The sequence below is a fragment of the Dendropsophus ebraccatus genome, chromosome 12 (genome assembly GCF_027789765.1).
Source record: "Dendropsophus ebraccatus isolate aDenEbr1 chromosome 12, aDenEbr1.pat, whole genome shotgun sequence".
Classification (NCBI taxonomy): domain Eukaryota; kingdom Metazoa; phylum Chordata; class Amphibia; order Anura; family Hylidae; genus Dendropsophus; species Dendropsophus ebraccatus.
In genome coordinates this window covers 51,635,803-51,652,847 of record NC_091465.1, presented here as the reverse complement: position 1 = coordinate 51,652,847, position 17,045 = coordinate 51,635,803, and positions in this window count along the sequence as shown.

Genomic DNA, 17,045 nt, shown 5'->3' with positions numbered 1-17,045 from the left:
TTTAAAAAAATTTTTTTTTTAAAGAATATTTTTTTAAAAAAAAAAACCTTCCCATTAAAAGTTTAAATCACCCACTTTTCCCATTATACAAATATGGGATATTATATATAAAAAAAATGAATAAAAAGAGATCAATATATTCTTTTACACCAATATGATAGCAGTAACATCTAAAGATCATGGGGCAAAAAAGTGATGCCCTAACCAGCCCTGTAGGTGGAAAAATAAACCTGTTCATTCTTTGGATGGACGATGGAATCTGCCCGTGCATAGAATGGAGTCTATGGCACAGGCGGAAATGTGCGCTAGTGGACTGTGGCGGGCGCGAGCTGTGGAATGCGCGACGGGTTTTCCGTCGCCATTCCGTAGTGTGCACGCATCCTAAGGCTATGTTCACACTACATAAAACTACGGCCGTAGTTCTCGCCGCAGAACTACGGCCGTAGTTTTGAGGAGTTGAACATAGCCTTATGTGCAATGGGATCCCGACCGGAGGGTACACACATCGTATGTGCTCCGGCCGGGATCCCATGTGGCGCCGGAAAAAACTGACATGTCAGTTTTCTGCGGCCAGAATTTTTATGTCAGTTTTCTGCGGCCGGAATTCAGTGAATTACGTCCGGAGAAAACCCTGTCAGTTCACACAGTGAAGCAAAGATCACCCGGCCGGTACTTATCACCCGGCCGGGGTCACGGAATGACCGGGTGTTCACGTAGTGTGAACATAGCCTAATACTGACTACTACAGCATAGAAATCCAGGAAAGGTGTATGATGGCCTCATACACCTCCTCCAGACCTCACCCTTGCTTTTATTAAAGCTTACCTACATAACAATACTATACCTATGTACTACCAAGGGCGCCATCAGCCACAACATCCATGGGACTTCACACCATCTCATGAGTGCAGCCTTCTCTGCATTGTGGTAACCACCCAAGGCAGAACTAAGAGCCAGAGAACAGAACTCCTTCCGCCACTGTCACCCTGGATATTGCAACCAGTTGGCTCTCTACAACACCTGCACTGCCCCAGAGGGTCACATATACTTGTGAATGGTCTCTTAATCTGCACAGTGACTACTCTGACTACATGTAGGGATGCAAAGGTACAACCATATTCGTCCATTGTGGAACTATGAAATGGATTATTTTGATCAACCTGTCACCGATCTGCATACATATGAATACGTTCTTGGTCTCCCAGTCAATCTTGTATACATTGGTCCAATAGACAGGTCCTTTTGTTTTTTGTGCTACCTTGAAAACATATTATGTGCTTATTGGATTCATTAGTTTCAGTGTCAATTCAAGTGGTTGCTATGGGCAACTACTCTGTTTCTTTAAAAATGGGCACCCAAGAAATGGTTCCTCAAGATGCTGCAGAAATGACTGAGGATGTGCTGTATTAGAGTAAATCTGAAACACATAGTACAACTGGTAATAACTCACAACATGTAAATGGTAATATTCCTCCATGTCTCCTAGGCATAGTTAACTTGTGTAGCACCAGGCCGTGTACAATTAGTGTTTCTAATGGATTGGCTTGTAAAGAGTGGGGGGCGTAATGTGCTCTGATGTCATTACTCCTGACAGCTGCCTGTGCTTTTATATGCCTTTTATTCTCCCAATACCATCCACTTGGATCTACTTATAGTTTTCCAATAAAAGTAGAAAATCACATATTAAAGATGTTTTTTCTTTACATGTGAAGTGTTTTATAGTCTATTTATTCAGGTAACAGATGCTGGGTGACAACCACTAATGGCAGCAATTACAGTGCCCATAGGGGTTGACATCTAGCCTTCCCGGGTTTCTCAATGACAAATCAGCCTAGTTATGCAGTGATACATCTCTGGCTTTGGTATAAGTAAAGAGCAAGGTAGACTGGCCATTGAGGAATCAGACACTTGAGTGACAACCCAGGTGGGAGCTGTAAGGAAATATTACAAACCAGATTTTGGCATCAAAGTCAATGTCACTGTCACAAACTGTGCTCCCATCAACTTCAATAGAAGAGAGAAAACCATGTGGAAAAGAAGTGAAGTTGGTTTGCAAACTGCATAAAATTGTCTGTGCAGAAAATATATATACAGTGGTGCCTTGGATTACGAGCATAATACGTTCCAGGACTGTGCTTGTAATCCAAATCCACTATTAAACCAAAGCAAAACTTCCCATAAGAAATCACTGATATACAGACAATTGGTTCCACACCCCAAAAATAATTTTTCTTCTGAATAACATGTAAAACAAATGAAACAAAGATTTAGAAACAGCTGAATCTGTGATATTATAGGTTACCGTACAGTATAGCAATCAGCATGTGGAGCATAATGTACAGTAACCGCATAAACTTGATGACACAGCAGCAGTTTGTAGATACAGGATGGAACTGCAGATCCCCATAATGGAGAGGATGGGAAACACAAGGGCGAACAGAGACTGCAGGGAGTATGAAGGAATGAGCAGGACAGATGTGGGCACATACATGCAGCTCTCTCTGTCCGGGGAGAGAGGGGTTACAGCTATGGAGAGATTACCTCCACAGTCCTGTCCCCTGATGTAGGCCCCAGCCTGAAGTGGATCTGCTATGATTTGGAAGGTGATGGAGACTTCCTGGGTCAGAATATAGTGCTGTAGACGCTACTATGCCGACCATCCCCTCCCCCACTACCGCTCCCACCCACTACAGGGAGCTCTTAAACCAAAGCAATGCTCTCAAACCAAGTCACAATTTTGAAAAACTGTGAGCTCTTAAACCAAAACACTCTTAATCTAAGTTACTCTTAAACCAAGGGACCACTGTATAAACCCCTGAAAAACCCCTTTAAAGTTCTCTCTTACATACTAGATTTTTTCTTTTGATAGACAAGTTTAAAGTAGCAGTACTTACCAATGATGATCCTACAGCGCTGCTCAAATCCCGTGGGCGGCGACATGACCTCTCTGCTACTCAGGAGGCCAGAAGTCAGGGTCCCCAATGCATCTCTATGAGAGCACTCTTAGGATCTGTTCACACATACAGACTCGCTGCGTAAAACTCGCACAGAACTCGCATCAAACTCGCATGAAAGTAGCTGAGTTTTTTGTGGTGTTGAACTTGCCTGTGAAAATCATGTGAAAATCAAAACTCGCATTTAAAAATCGCACCAAACACGCAGCGAGAATACACATACATTGACTTGATAGTAATCAGTATCGCTGTGAATTTATGTGCGTGAAACTCACAGCGATAAATACGCAGCAAGTCTGTACGTGTGAACAGACCCTTATAGAGATACATTAGAGACCCTGACTCCCAGCCTTCAATAGACCTGAAGAACAAAGAGGGGTCAGAAGAGCTGTGACATCACCGGCAGCAGGATCCAAGCGGCATTGTAGAACCAGAACGAAGCCGTGCCACGGGACACCAATCATGATTGGTAAGTATATGCACTAGCCTGCTGCCAGATAACAAATTAAAAAGAAAAGAACGTCCGTTGGCAAAAAAATTAATATGTTTGCATTGATTTCAGCAACTATGGCTATTGTTGAACTGCTGTCGTAGAAAATAAGGAATATGTCTATTTTCTATGGCTGCAGTCCAGCGAATAGCGGCCATAGAAAATAGTTGTGCACACAATGTAAAGTAAGGCCGCCAGCAGTACTTTACTTTGCATTAAATGCTTAATTAGATTGCGGGCACACCAAAAGGTGCCTGCAAACGAAAAGGGAAAAAGATAATGTTCCTGCAGCCAATATGGCAGTGTCAGCCGCAGGAACATGTAATACACCGGACGTAGTTTGACGCTGTATGTTATCAGTAAATAACCTATTGTTTAAAGTTTTATGTTGAACATATTTTTGAAGAATGATTTGGTTATGTTTTTTTTCAAATTTTCCATTTAATATTACTATCTGTATTATAAAACAATCCTGATATCTTGCACTTTTCATTCTTACCACTAGGTCTAAAACTTAAAGAGAACCAATCATGGATGAAAATGGATTTTTTTCCCCCTAATTAGATGTATATAATTATTTTATTAATATTTGTAAATATAATTGATTATTTTTTTGGCCGCGTTTTTGAAATAATTACTTTTTACTTTCCTGTCTCGCGCTGGCTCTTTTCAAAAGAGGAAGAGAAGACAGGAAGCTCCCATCATCAGAGCGGCAAGGCCGGGCGCCGCCATCTTGATAACGTCACTTGCGTTCCACCGCTTAAACGCAAGAGACTAAATCAAGATGGCGGTGCCCGGCCTTGCTGCAGCGGAGAAGAGGATCAGGTAAAGTATAAGATACAGACTGCAAAGACAGTCTGTATCTTCATAAATAGACAAAATGAAGATACAGACTACCTTTGCGGTCTGTATCTTATACTTTACCTAATTCTCTTGTTCGGTCCAGAAAGGCCGGGCGCCGCCATCTTGATTATGTCACTTGCGTTCCAGCGGTGGAACGCAAGTAGCGTAATCAAGATGTCGGCGCCGGCCTTGCTGCAGCCATCAAGAGGAGTAGGTAAAGTATAAGATACAGACTGCCTTTGCAGTCTGTATCTTCATAAATAGACAAAATGAAGATACAGTCTGTATCTTATACTTTACCTGCTCCTTTGTTCCAGTGCATTAATGCCGGCCGCCGCCATCTTGATGACGTCACTTGCGTTCAAGCGGTGCGTTCCAGCGTGCATCATCAAGATGGCGGCGCCCGGCCTTCCAGCACCGAAGAAGAGGAATTAGGTAAAGAATAAGATACAGACTGCAAAGGCAGTCTGTATCTTCATAGATAGACTTAGGGAGAGAATACCTTTGATAATAGGGATAGTGAATTTTAGGTCATATGTTCTCTTTAACTGAGACTTCCTTATGTCTGTGATGATAGTGGGGAGGTGGATGGACTATGATCTGTACAGAATTACAATGAAAGGTGACACCAGTTAATAGAGATTTCAACAGCTAAAGTTCACAATTCAGGTTCCCCTCCTTGCAAAATGACCTCATCAAAGGTTACAGAGTATGCCCGGTAATGTTTGTCATTCATGTCAGTGGGGCAGGTCCTGTGAATCACTAAATTCTGTTAAAAAAAACAGCTCAAATAAGACAGCCCCTAAAACAATGCACAAAAAAGAAAAAAAAAAGATCACCAGAAAATATAAACAGATGAGATAAAAAGAGCATGTTTCAGTATCTGGTTCTAATCAGTAAAAAAAAATCTAGGTAATACATTCCCTTTAATTTACTAGAACAAACAATGGTAGCAACCTCTAAGCTCAAAGAAATACAGAATGTAGCCTGTGGACATAAGCAGAAGGTTTTCATTCACTGTGCATGCAGAGAGGGTGAAATTGGTGGAAGATTAAAAGACACATAAAGTATAAGCTGCAAAATGGAGCCCAGTATGCCATTGTCACCTCCTTGCTGCCACATTCGGCAGTGCTAGTTGTCTCTAGTTGGTCTGGATTTTAGCCTCCTAGTATAATCCTAGATCCCTAGCATACCATATACCAATATATAAGATACCATTCCCTATAGCGTGCTAGGCAAATAAAATAAAATGGTGTCATTTTGGAGCTGTGCACACGCGGCATTAGTTCTCTAATTTCACAGTTGTTTGGGTACATTTTATATGCCCCATTAGCAAAAGCACTTTAAAGTTTCCAGTATTTTGAAAGTCGGCTCTGAGCCTCAGACTTCATTAATTTAGTTAGCAAATTGAATATTAAAACTAATATATTAACTATCCCCCCCCCCCCCCAAAAAAAAAGGATAGGAAAGGTGCATTATCTTCTATAGATCAGCATGTCCATGGAGTAGTATAAGGGCCCTGTTAGACAAAGCGATTTCTTATGATTAACGATTAATAATAAACAATCGCAAACTAATGGTGCGTTTACACACATAAATTTAGGCTGGGTTTACATATATAAGTTGGCATCAGTTGCGTTTTTTGCCTAAAAACTGACCACAACTGATGTCACAACTGATGCCAAAAATGCATCAGTTGTCATCAGTTTTTCTATCCGTCTTTTCATTAAAAACCATCAGTTGCCATCAGTTGTCATCAGTTCCCATCAGTTGTCACAAGTTGCGCTCATCAGTTGACATTTTTTTCCCCAGTATGTTTTCCTGTCATTTTCAATGGGATTTGCGGGGGAGCGCACGGGGCTATATACTAAATTGGGGGAGCTCACAGGGGGGCTATATACTACAAGGGGAGAGCGCACAGGGGGCTATATGGGAGGGGGAGAGCGCACAGGGGGGCTATATCGGAGGGGGAGAGCGCACATGGGGGGCTATATACTATTGGGGGAGAGCGCACAGCAATGCTGTATACTAATTGGGGGAGAGCACACAGGGAAGCTAAATATTACTGGGGGGGCAACAGGGGGGCTATATACTACTGGAGGAGAAACAGGGGGGGGGGTGATATACTACTGGGGGACCAAGGGGGGACTATAGGGGAGGGGGAGAGCACACAGGGGGAGATATATGTTTATTTTGTGTACTATTTGCCTGAACGCCGGATGCCAGAGCCGAACGGCATGCGTCCTGCCCGGCGAGGCATCCGGCGCTCTATTCCATTGTATTGGTGCGGCGCCGCATCACCGGAGCGGCGGTCCGCCAGGACGCTGCAAGATGCGTCCTAACGCACCGACGGTCCGGCGATGCGGCGGCCACTAGTTCACGCCGCACATTTTGAACGATCCCATTGAAAACAATGGGATCAGTTCAAAGATGCGTTTCCCTCCGGCGCTTTTCTCCTGCGCCGGAGGGAAACGCCGCCGCACCGCTGGACATATGTAAACCCGGCCTTATCTGGCCGATTTTTTAAGCCAAAGCCAGGAGCAGACTATAAACAGAGATCAGGTCATAAAGGAATTACTGAGATTTCTCCTCTTTTCAAATCCATTCCTGGCTTTGGCTTCAAAAATCTGTCAGATAAATCTCTCTGTGAAATCGTTCACCATATTACACAGAATGATAGTCGTTACAATGATTGTTACTAACAACCAAAAGGAAAGGGGAAGCAGGTATGTATAAACTGCACAACCACAATTATGTAAAAATATTAATATACTTTATTAACAATTATACTTAGACAAAAAAAGTCCAAAAGCTTAAAAACACTTAAAACATATACCAAAACTCCACTCCTGGCTCACATACAGCACAGTGTGTCACCACTCAACTCCTACTGGTACAAAGCGGAACACATGGCAGAATCATTATTGCACATGTCTGCCAATAATTACGTATATATATATATATATATATATATATATATATATATACATATATATATATGTATATATATATATGTATATACAAAAAAGATAAGCTAGATGGCCAAGCCAAAAGTGCATCAAATAAAGCCCCTATTACACGGGGCGATCTCCAGGAGTAAGCGAGCGCCAACCTGTTGCTCCTTGTTCCCCGCTCCCTACTTACACTATTACACCTGCCAACAGCAAGCGGGTAAGTGCAGGGGGGTGGGCACAGGGAGCTACAGGGGGTCGTCAGGGCAATCTTTAGATTGTCCAGGGAGATCATAGGAGATAGCGTCAGTCAGATCGTTGCTATGCTCCTCGCTTGTCTTTTATCATGTTGAAAGACATTAAAAGACAACGATCAGCCGACATTTTGCATGTCGGCGGATCGTTACCTTCTATTACACAAAGCGATCGTCTGTATTGGGCGATAATCAGTGTAAAAGATCCACAAGGCAAGCCGATCAGGTCAACAAAGATTACACAGATAAAAAGGCAACATGGGGTGAGTGGACGATAGGATTCTTGATTATTACTTCGATTGTAAAAGATTAGCTATAACGATCCATCGCTAGTAATAACTAGAGATTTAGTAGCAAACGATCCTCATGTTATTACAGTCACCAATTGCTGCTATAAACGATAATTTTTACGGTCGTTAATGCTTCCTCAGAACAACCCACACAGCAAGTTTTATCTGCAAACGACTTACTACACAAACAGATTTGTAAACGATCAGCGCACTACCAACAATAATTTTTCAACATGTTGAAAGACAACGATTAACAATTTTGTTGTTCGTTTGATCGTTGGTTGTTATTACACGAGCAGATAATCGTTAATTTTTAGTCACTACAGCGATTTTTTAAACGATAATCCCTCTGTGTAATAGGGCCTTAACGATCAACGCCACATGAGCGATTTTTTAATCGTTGCCTGCAATTACACAGGCAAATTTGAACGATTTTCCACATGATAATCGTTCCCCCACCTGTCGAAAAACATTTTATGGAAAATGAGGTAATTTACAAATCTGTATAATTTTCTGCCACTAGTAGATTTAAAAGAAAAAAAGTTCTCAAAAGTACCCCCTTAGAGCCGTAAAACTACGGCCGTAGTTCTCGCTGCAGAACTACAGCCGTAGTTTTGAGGGTGGAACATAGCCTTATTTTCAATGGGATCCCGGCCGGAGCGTACACACATCGTATGCGCTCCGGCCGGGATCCCTTGCGGCGCCGGAAAAAACTGACAGGTCAGTTTTCTGCTGCCGGAATTCAGTAAATTCCAGCCGCAGAAAGACCTGTCAGTTCACACAGTGAAGCAAGCGGCTCCGGACGCTCGCTTCACTGTGGGCTATGGGAAGCTCTGATGCGGGCGCGCGCTAATGCGCCCGCATCAGAGCTTCGCGGCCAGAAAGATCACCCAGCTGGTACTTAAGTACTTAAGGGGTGATCCGGGCTGAGACCGGCCGTTCCGTGACCCGGCCGGAGTCACGGAACGGCCGGGTGTTCACGTAATAAATCTGCACTTTTAGAAGCCCTCACTCACATATAATGTCCATGTTTGAATGCAGCAGATCCGCAGCGTTGCTTTGCATTGAATCTGCAACTTCAAATCTGCGCCATTAAATCTGCTGCAGATCCTGTACGTGTAAACGCACCCTGAGTTTTTTTTTTTTTGCCAAATCTGAAATTGAATCCAGCAGGAAGTCCTTTTTTATATATATTTACCATTCCTTATGAATCCACTCCTGAAAAAAAACAACAATACCTGATAAACTGAATTTGAAATTGATGTGCAATAGAAATCTAGGCAAAGACCACCCAGGAGGTTCTTTCTTACATGCACATCTACTAGTGCCCTAATTTTAAGGGGCTTTTTTTCAGAGCAGTGAACATTACCTAGCTGCATGTCTAACCACTTCCATTTCTGGCGTACATCTAACCCTTTTAGAACAGGATACTCATGGGGCTTTCTACAGAATTTTTTGTTCAGTTTCCATGGAAGTCATTACATTTAGGAACTGACGTGAAATTTATTTGGCCATAGACAATCTACTTTTTTTTCCAGATGCAGCAATTGGATCAATGATCGGGCGGTGTATGGGGAGACGTGAAGCACATCTGGCAACCAGAAGCATTTCATATTGCATTTTCTCAGTATGAGAGATAAATGATACTTTTTTGCTGAGATATATATATATATATATATATATATATATATATATATATATATATATACAGTATACCCTTTTGCCGATATAAAATTGGTAATTGTAAATTGCCGCACCTGCATTTCTGCCAGTGTCTAAGAAGATCCCTTGTTTAAAATGTGCTGAATATTTCCATGTACGATCAGTAAATATTGATTCAGTTTTCCTGGCTGTGAGACTGATTTGACAAGTTCTAAATATGTAGAAAGTTGTAGTATTTTTTTGTAACTTGATGTTTAGATTCATGTATAGATACGGGCACAATATCAGTGCAGTATAAGGCTAAGTTTACACACTGACAAAATGACGTTCTCTTATACTGGGCGGTCGTTATTTAATGACAAATAACAAATGGTGTTTGAACATAACAGAACTTCACTAACAGGAAGAGAAGTTAGATTCATGGACAGAGGTGGCAGCAGGGAGCACCATGTCTGACTGTAAAGAAAAAAAAAACTCCACTTCCTGCAGGGTATATAGCAGCTGATAAGTACTGGAACACTGAGTTTTTAAGGTAGAAGTAATCTACAAATTTGGACGACTTTGTGGCACCAGTTGATTTGAAAACTTTTTTCCTTTGGAGTACCCCTTAAGAATGTCTTCCAAAAAAAGACACCCATTTTCTAGAATAGGGAACAAGGGTCTGATTGGTGTGGGTGGGACCACCATTTGAATAGAGCAGCAGATGTACATGCTAATCTATTCAGCAAACTATCTAGGTATGCAGGGAGTTGTAGTTTCACATCAACTGAAGAGTGTGGGTTTAAGAATGATTATTTCATAGAACAGCCTCAGAAATAAGAGAGTTCAGACTGCAGACACTGTACAACAGTAATAGGAGTAATCTACAACACTGAGTCAGTGCAGGATTGTGCGCTTCAGATATGCAGGTTTCCCAGGTGACCAGTTATATAAAAAAAATATTGGAATTACAACCTACAATAACTGGGGACTCGAAATGTCTATTATTTGTTGGCTTGTAGAAATGTGATGACACTTATGTTTCTGTAATCAACATATACAGTACTTCTAGTGACATGCTTGTCACCTGCAGTATTCCAGTTAGATTACTATTTTTCTCTTGACCCATTTATATTGGAACTCTGATAATTCCAACATCTCACATATTACCAGGTCAGTCGTTAAAGGGGTACTCCACTTAAGAAAGATTTAACCCTGGTCAATCCCCAACCATAATCTAAGCTTGTTTGTAATAGTTTTCTATTACATAAATTGTCTGTAGTGAATCTTGACTCTGAAGCTGCAGAAAATCCACTCCTCTGTTTTTCCCCTCCCATCTGAGTCCAAAGGGGCAAGGAAACAACAAAACAGGGACAGCCTCCTCAGCAGTATAGGGGAAAGGAAACACAGTTGTTTCATCTCTTTCTCCTTCTAATTTGTCTAGATAGATAGATAAGCAGAAGAAGCCATGGCACTCCAATTCACTGAAAATATTCCAACGGCGTTTATTCCATATACAAAATTATAGACACAAAGTTTGTGCTCCACCTGGAGCCTTTTTAAAGCAAGATGCTTTGGGGAGTCTTTTTTTTTATTATTTTTTCCCCTCTGGGGTTGTCCTTTAAAGAAATTCTGCACATTTATAGCATCAAGGTGTATATATAGCAAAGTCTAAATCAACCATGAAAGTATTTTACCTTCGCTGGTTTGCATAGACTGACTTTCTCTCCCCTTTTCTCTTAATCTTTTTGCTAGTCTGAGACATTTCTCAGACACCCAGCTGTTATTTTTGTCTATGTTCTCTAAACTGCCTCTATATCACACTTGTCATTTGTGATATTAATATACTTTGTATCTCCTGCCTATTACAGCTTGAGGATGCTCCAAACATGTACACCATCTAGGTTTCTCTGCCTGTCTATATCATTGTAACCCCCTTCCCCCCTTTTTTTCTGTACCTCCTTGTTTCAATATGTTCTAAATAAAACTTTGATTGAGAAAAAAAGGGGATGCTTCTTTAAGATGTGGACACCAACCTTTTATAAGGTATAATTGATGTGCCCTGTGCAATCACAAGTTGGATGCAGCCCTAGGGAGTCCAGGAAAACATCGATACAGCCTATGGCCATGAGCACAAAACATCTTTTTTTTTACCGTTTGATAGCATTTTTTGCATAAACTACCTTCGTTTTGGAAATGGACAAAAAAAGACATTGTGTGGTCGTGGCCCATTACTGTATCCATGTTTCCTGGACTCCCTAGGGCCGCATCCAACATTTTCAGCCACGAGTATTCAAGTGCCGAACTATCTGACTCGTTCAAGTTACATTCCCCTCTGAAAATGATACAAAAAATAAATTTTTCTACTGACTACATATTCTCTGTGATGGGTTTATTCGGATGAAAGTCTCCTTTCGACTGAATACAATAACTAGAACACATGCAAACTGTGCTCATCAAAAAACATAACTAATCCAATCCAATTCACTCACATGCTGCTAAGGGCCCTATTACACGGAGCGATAATCGGGCGTTTATCGCTCCGTGTGATAGAGACAACTATAGTCATCGGCTGATCGTTGGTTTAGGTTTGGACCTAAAATCGTTTGGTGCCAACCGTGTATTGCTACGTGTAATAAGTGGCCAAATGCTAGTGATTGCCCAAACACCTGTTACCTTACCTCTCCCCAGCCAATCACAGTCCGTGGCGGTTCCATCCTGTGATTGGCTAACGATGTCCATGCAGCCCTTACTGCCCTGTTATTGGGCCGTGTAATAGGTCCAGTAAACGTGCGCCGATCTATCAGATCGGAGCTTATTTACTAAAATGATAGTCGTCCCATGTAATTGGACCCTAATACTGTGCAGGCTATCTTTATGATGTAATGTGGTGATCGGACTATATAATATGAGTCAATAAGTCCGAATGAAGTATAGCTTGAATACTAAAACAGGAGGATACTAAAACACCAATTTTAATCCATAGAATTCTATTTTTCACCCTTAATTGTGTCCGAGTGTCATGAATTTTTTATAATGGATGTTCAGTGAGTGATCATTACTGCTAAGTGTCAGTGGAATACCTAGGGCTCCAGACTGTGGAGGCTTCTTTGACTCTTGGAAGAAGGAGATAAATAGATCGTGCTTGAAGGCAAAAAGTGGCAAAGAGAAAGAGCAGAAGTGGATTGTATGACTACAAATGCAGGAGATGGTGAGAGGTGGGGGAGGATTAATATACTTTTCATTGTAGTTTTGCAATATTTTAAAACTAAAGATGGATGGACCATCAAAAGGAACTGTGAACATACTTGACTTTGTGTATATTTCCTTTGTGTGACTTGTGTGTTTCCTTCTAATGTGTACAGAGCCAAAGAAAAAATCAACTGACAATTTATATGGGTGCTGTTGTATAGTCGCCCAGTCATGCCTTCAAGCCCACCTGTGTATGTAGTCATACCTCCGTGACCACCTATTTGTGCAGTCATGCCTTTGTGCCCCGCTGTGTATGCAGTCATGCTTTTGTGCCCCCCTGTGTATGTAGTCATGCCTTTGTGCCCCGCTGTGTATGCAGTCATGCTTTTGTGCCCCCCTGTGTATGTAGTCATGCCTTTGTGCCCACCTGTTTGTGCAGTCATGCATTCGTGACCACCTATTTGTGCATTCATGCCTTTGTGCCCACCTGTGAATGCAGTCATGCCTACTTGTGTATGCAATTAAGCCTTCATGCTTTCATGCTTACTTGTGTATGGGAAGCTCCGTGACTATGATTGGCCAGGATTAGAAATCTTTCTTAATTTGGCCCATTTAACCCCTGTGATACTGAAATCAGTAGTGATCACAGCATCACAAAGGATGGGGACTACCTTTCCCCCAGCCTGTGAGCAGCAATGATGGTGATCCCCATGGCTGACAGTCCTGGGCCTTACTCCCTTATATAATAAATTGTGTATTTTGCATACACAGGCAGACATACATTAAAATGAATAAGTATTCTAATAACTTAATAAAAAAATAAATAGTAATGAAACAAAGAGGACAATTATTCTCAATTACATTTATTCTCTTTAGTCAACACTCCTTTTAGTACTACACGTCTTACGTCACAGTGCTCCTTGTTCTGGCTGCGTATGTGGTTTATGCCCCTACACATCTATGTATGATCCACCACTAGACAATATCAGCACTCATCTCTTGTCACCTTTATTCTCATCATCTTTAGATTCTAAGTGCTTTTCGAGCTGGGTTTTCCCTTCCATTGTGTTATTGTCAGATGATTATTTTTCTATTCTGGTTATTATGTCCATTTTTTCATTCCACTGATTGTAAAGTGTTGTAGAATATGTGGGAGCTGTACATATAATGGATGTATTTAGTAACATTATTATTATTACTACTACTGTGAAAGCTACAAATCCTACAAAGGATACATATGCATAAAATTAAACAAACTATTGTTCCAACTTGTAACCTAAAAGCAGCAAGTCAAAGATCCTTCATTTGAGCTTGTTTACACAATATATTGGCAATGAATAGCAGCAATATAATTATTGGATTCCCCTCCATTAACATTGCTAGTTATGTGACAATACTGCACTGTGCCCAGATAACATTCTAGCTCCACATGTGGCCTCCTGTTTATTCAGTATCCTGCAAACACTTCTATAGCATGCAAAACATATTCAGTATCGCTCATCCTACCTAGCTGGTAGCATACTAGTGAATGGAGCTCTGTATGGGATACATATACATATGAACCTAGCACCATTTAGCAATGGAAGAGGTCCATAAAGATAGTAGCTTTGGTAAATGTATTTTGCAGAACACTAAAGGCCCTTTTAGATGGGACGTTTTTAAGAATGGCAATTTGGCAACAGTAAGCCCATGTAATGTAAAATGGACAGCACATTTAAAAATGCATGTGTTTTATTTTTACAGATGTCCTAATATATTTACTAAGGGTAGGAAGTTTTGGGGACATAGTAGAACGAGTGGGGTTGATCTTTTCTGTTTCCTTTTTTGTCTTTGTACTGTTTTTTTTGTTCAGTTGTAAAACTATCTTAAACTCCATACTGCCACCCCATGGCATAAATCAATAAACTATTCCATACTTACCCCCCCGAATTCCCCCCCTCCCCACAGCTTCCAGCTAGCTCTGGCTGCACAATCTCCCAGTTCCATCTGTGTTCCATTTTTACCAACTTCCGATGAGGTTCTGCTTCTTTATTCAGCTCAGTGATTGGCTCCGTTGGGGCACCATTGGGAGCTGGCAGAACAGAAACACAGTTGGGACTGAATTATTGCACACCTGGAACATCTTTTACCTTGGCATTAGGTCTTTTAAAACCCAAATGTTTGTATCTGCCATATATAGGAGGGACATATAGGAGGGAATTTTTTTCTGTGTCTGTAGTCTTCTTTCCTACCATGTCCTTTCACTACTTTCTGGTTTAGCAGTTGCAGCTTTCTCTCTACTCTTGATCACAGCCCTCCAACCTTGCCTACTCACTATCCATATCATTACATGCAGACAATCAGTTCAAACTAAAAGTTTGCAAAAACTGCTGTGTCCTTGTCTGCTCCTCTGTCTGTGCATTCAGCACCAGGAAGCCTGCTGTAAAATCATAAGTAAGGCTATGTTCACACAGCGTAAAAGTGCGGCTTTTGTTGCAATCAGCAACAATGGACGTACTTTGTACGAAAAGACCTACTGCATGTTCCGACCGGAATGGGATGATCTTTGCAGAGACCGGGAGCTCCGTGACCTGGCCGAGTCACGGAACGGAGGGTACAATACACTGTGTGAACATGGCCTAAAGCTGTAGATATGCATATAACAGGGGAAGAGGTGATGACATTTTTATTGGCTGTTTTTTTTTTTTTTTTTTGGATGAGTTGTCCATTAAAAAATCGTGTTAGCAACCCTGCTTAGTATTTGACATCTGACTAAGGGTATGTGTACACATTGGTGCACCAAGACGGGGGAGAGGCATTGTCTCCTTCCCCACTACATTTATCATGATTTACGCCTGGAAGCAGGTGTAGATTTGGTACGCCGGGCACAAGTTCAGGTGGGCCTCTTTGGGTGCAGCTCTTTGTGAATCTAGCCAGGGGAAAGAGTGTGGGGCCTAATTTAGGACCGCCGTACGAGAAAATGAATGGAAAAAGTCATTGTAACAGTAGTAATTTCAATTATATACGGAAGCATGATTATTAGGCTGTATACTCTTACCTTTATGTCACATGACAGGGATATTCTACTGACATTTCTGGTTTCAACTAAATCAATCAAGTGAAAAATTCCATGTAATTCAGATGTAGAATTTCTCCTGTTGCAATTATGACCAACGTATTAAAATGTTATTTGGTAGAGACTTCTTCTGTTCTCATTAGTGGTAAGTTACTGCGTGTGTAAAGCAATGCTGACAAGAAGCTTAGCTTTAAAAAGAGCTGAGTTAATTTCTGCCGTTCCTAGTGTCTAGTGTATAATATGATGCTGGCTCTATAAAATGTGTTGTTTAGCATGCTGGTAAATGCAGATGGAAGATGAGTGTAGGTCACTACTATTGGCACAATACATGCTAACCTGTAGGGTGTTTGCTCATTTGATTTCAGAGGCTGAATTACTTACATGTGCAGGGCTGTATTCTTTGCTCCTGCTGCCCTGGGTAGTTTCATACAATGGGGGACATTTATAAAGTGCGTAAGAGGCGTACTTCCTCTACATAAATCCTGTGAGCGCCAGTGCGCGCAGCAGGAAACCTACGCCAGCTGGAGTAGGTTTCCTGCTTATTTTTACGACAAAAAAAATGAATCGTATCTAAAAATTGTCCTACATTTAAGGACAACTCCGGCGGGACCTAAACAAAACCAAAAACAGATACACACACACTTCATACTCACCATCCCTCTGGTAACTTGAATCTCCCGCCGGCTGCAACTCCGTCACCTCCGGCCGGTGTCTTCGGAACTCCCTCACTTCCAGGTTCAAGTAAAGTGAATGGGAGAAAAGGCTGCCGGTGCGCATGCAATCAAGGCTGAGCAAGCTGGAAAGTATGTGATGCGGTCCAGCCAATGAAAAGGCTGCTGGTGTGCAAGTGCACCAGCAGCCTTTTCATGTCCCATTCACTTTACCAGAAGACGCCAAGGAGGAAGAAGACCTGGCCCACCCCTGCTGTGACGCCCGGGAGAAGAGGACGGCGTCGACTGTAATTGGGTATGTATGCTTTATTTAACTTTTGGGGGGGGGGGGGTCAGAAAGGGGGGTAACATGGCCGCACAGCCTATTTACACACATTACAAAGTTATATAACTTTGTAATGTGTGTTTAATAAACTAAAAAAAAGAGTTGTCCTTTAACCCCTAGATGACTTAGGACGTACCAGTACGTCCTGGAAGTCTGTGCCCAGACGGCCCTGGACATACTGGTACGTCCTGAGCTATGAAGCGCGCTCTAAAGCGGAGCGCGCTTCATAGCAGGTGGGGGCCGGCTGCAATCAGCAGCCGGCACCTCACCGTTAATGACACGCTGCAGCGTGACATTGACTCCTTAAACGCCACGGCCGCTGCGTTTAAGTGTAAGTGACAGGGGGAGTCCCCTGTCACTTAACGACCGGGACCCCCGC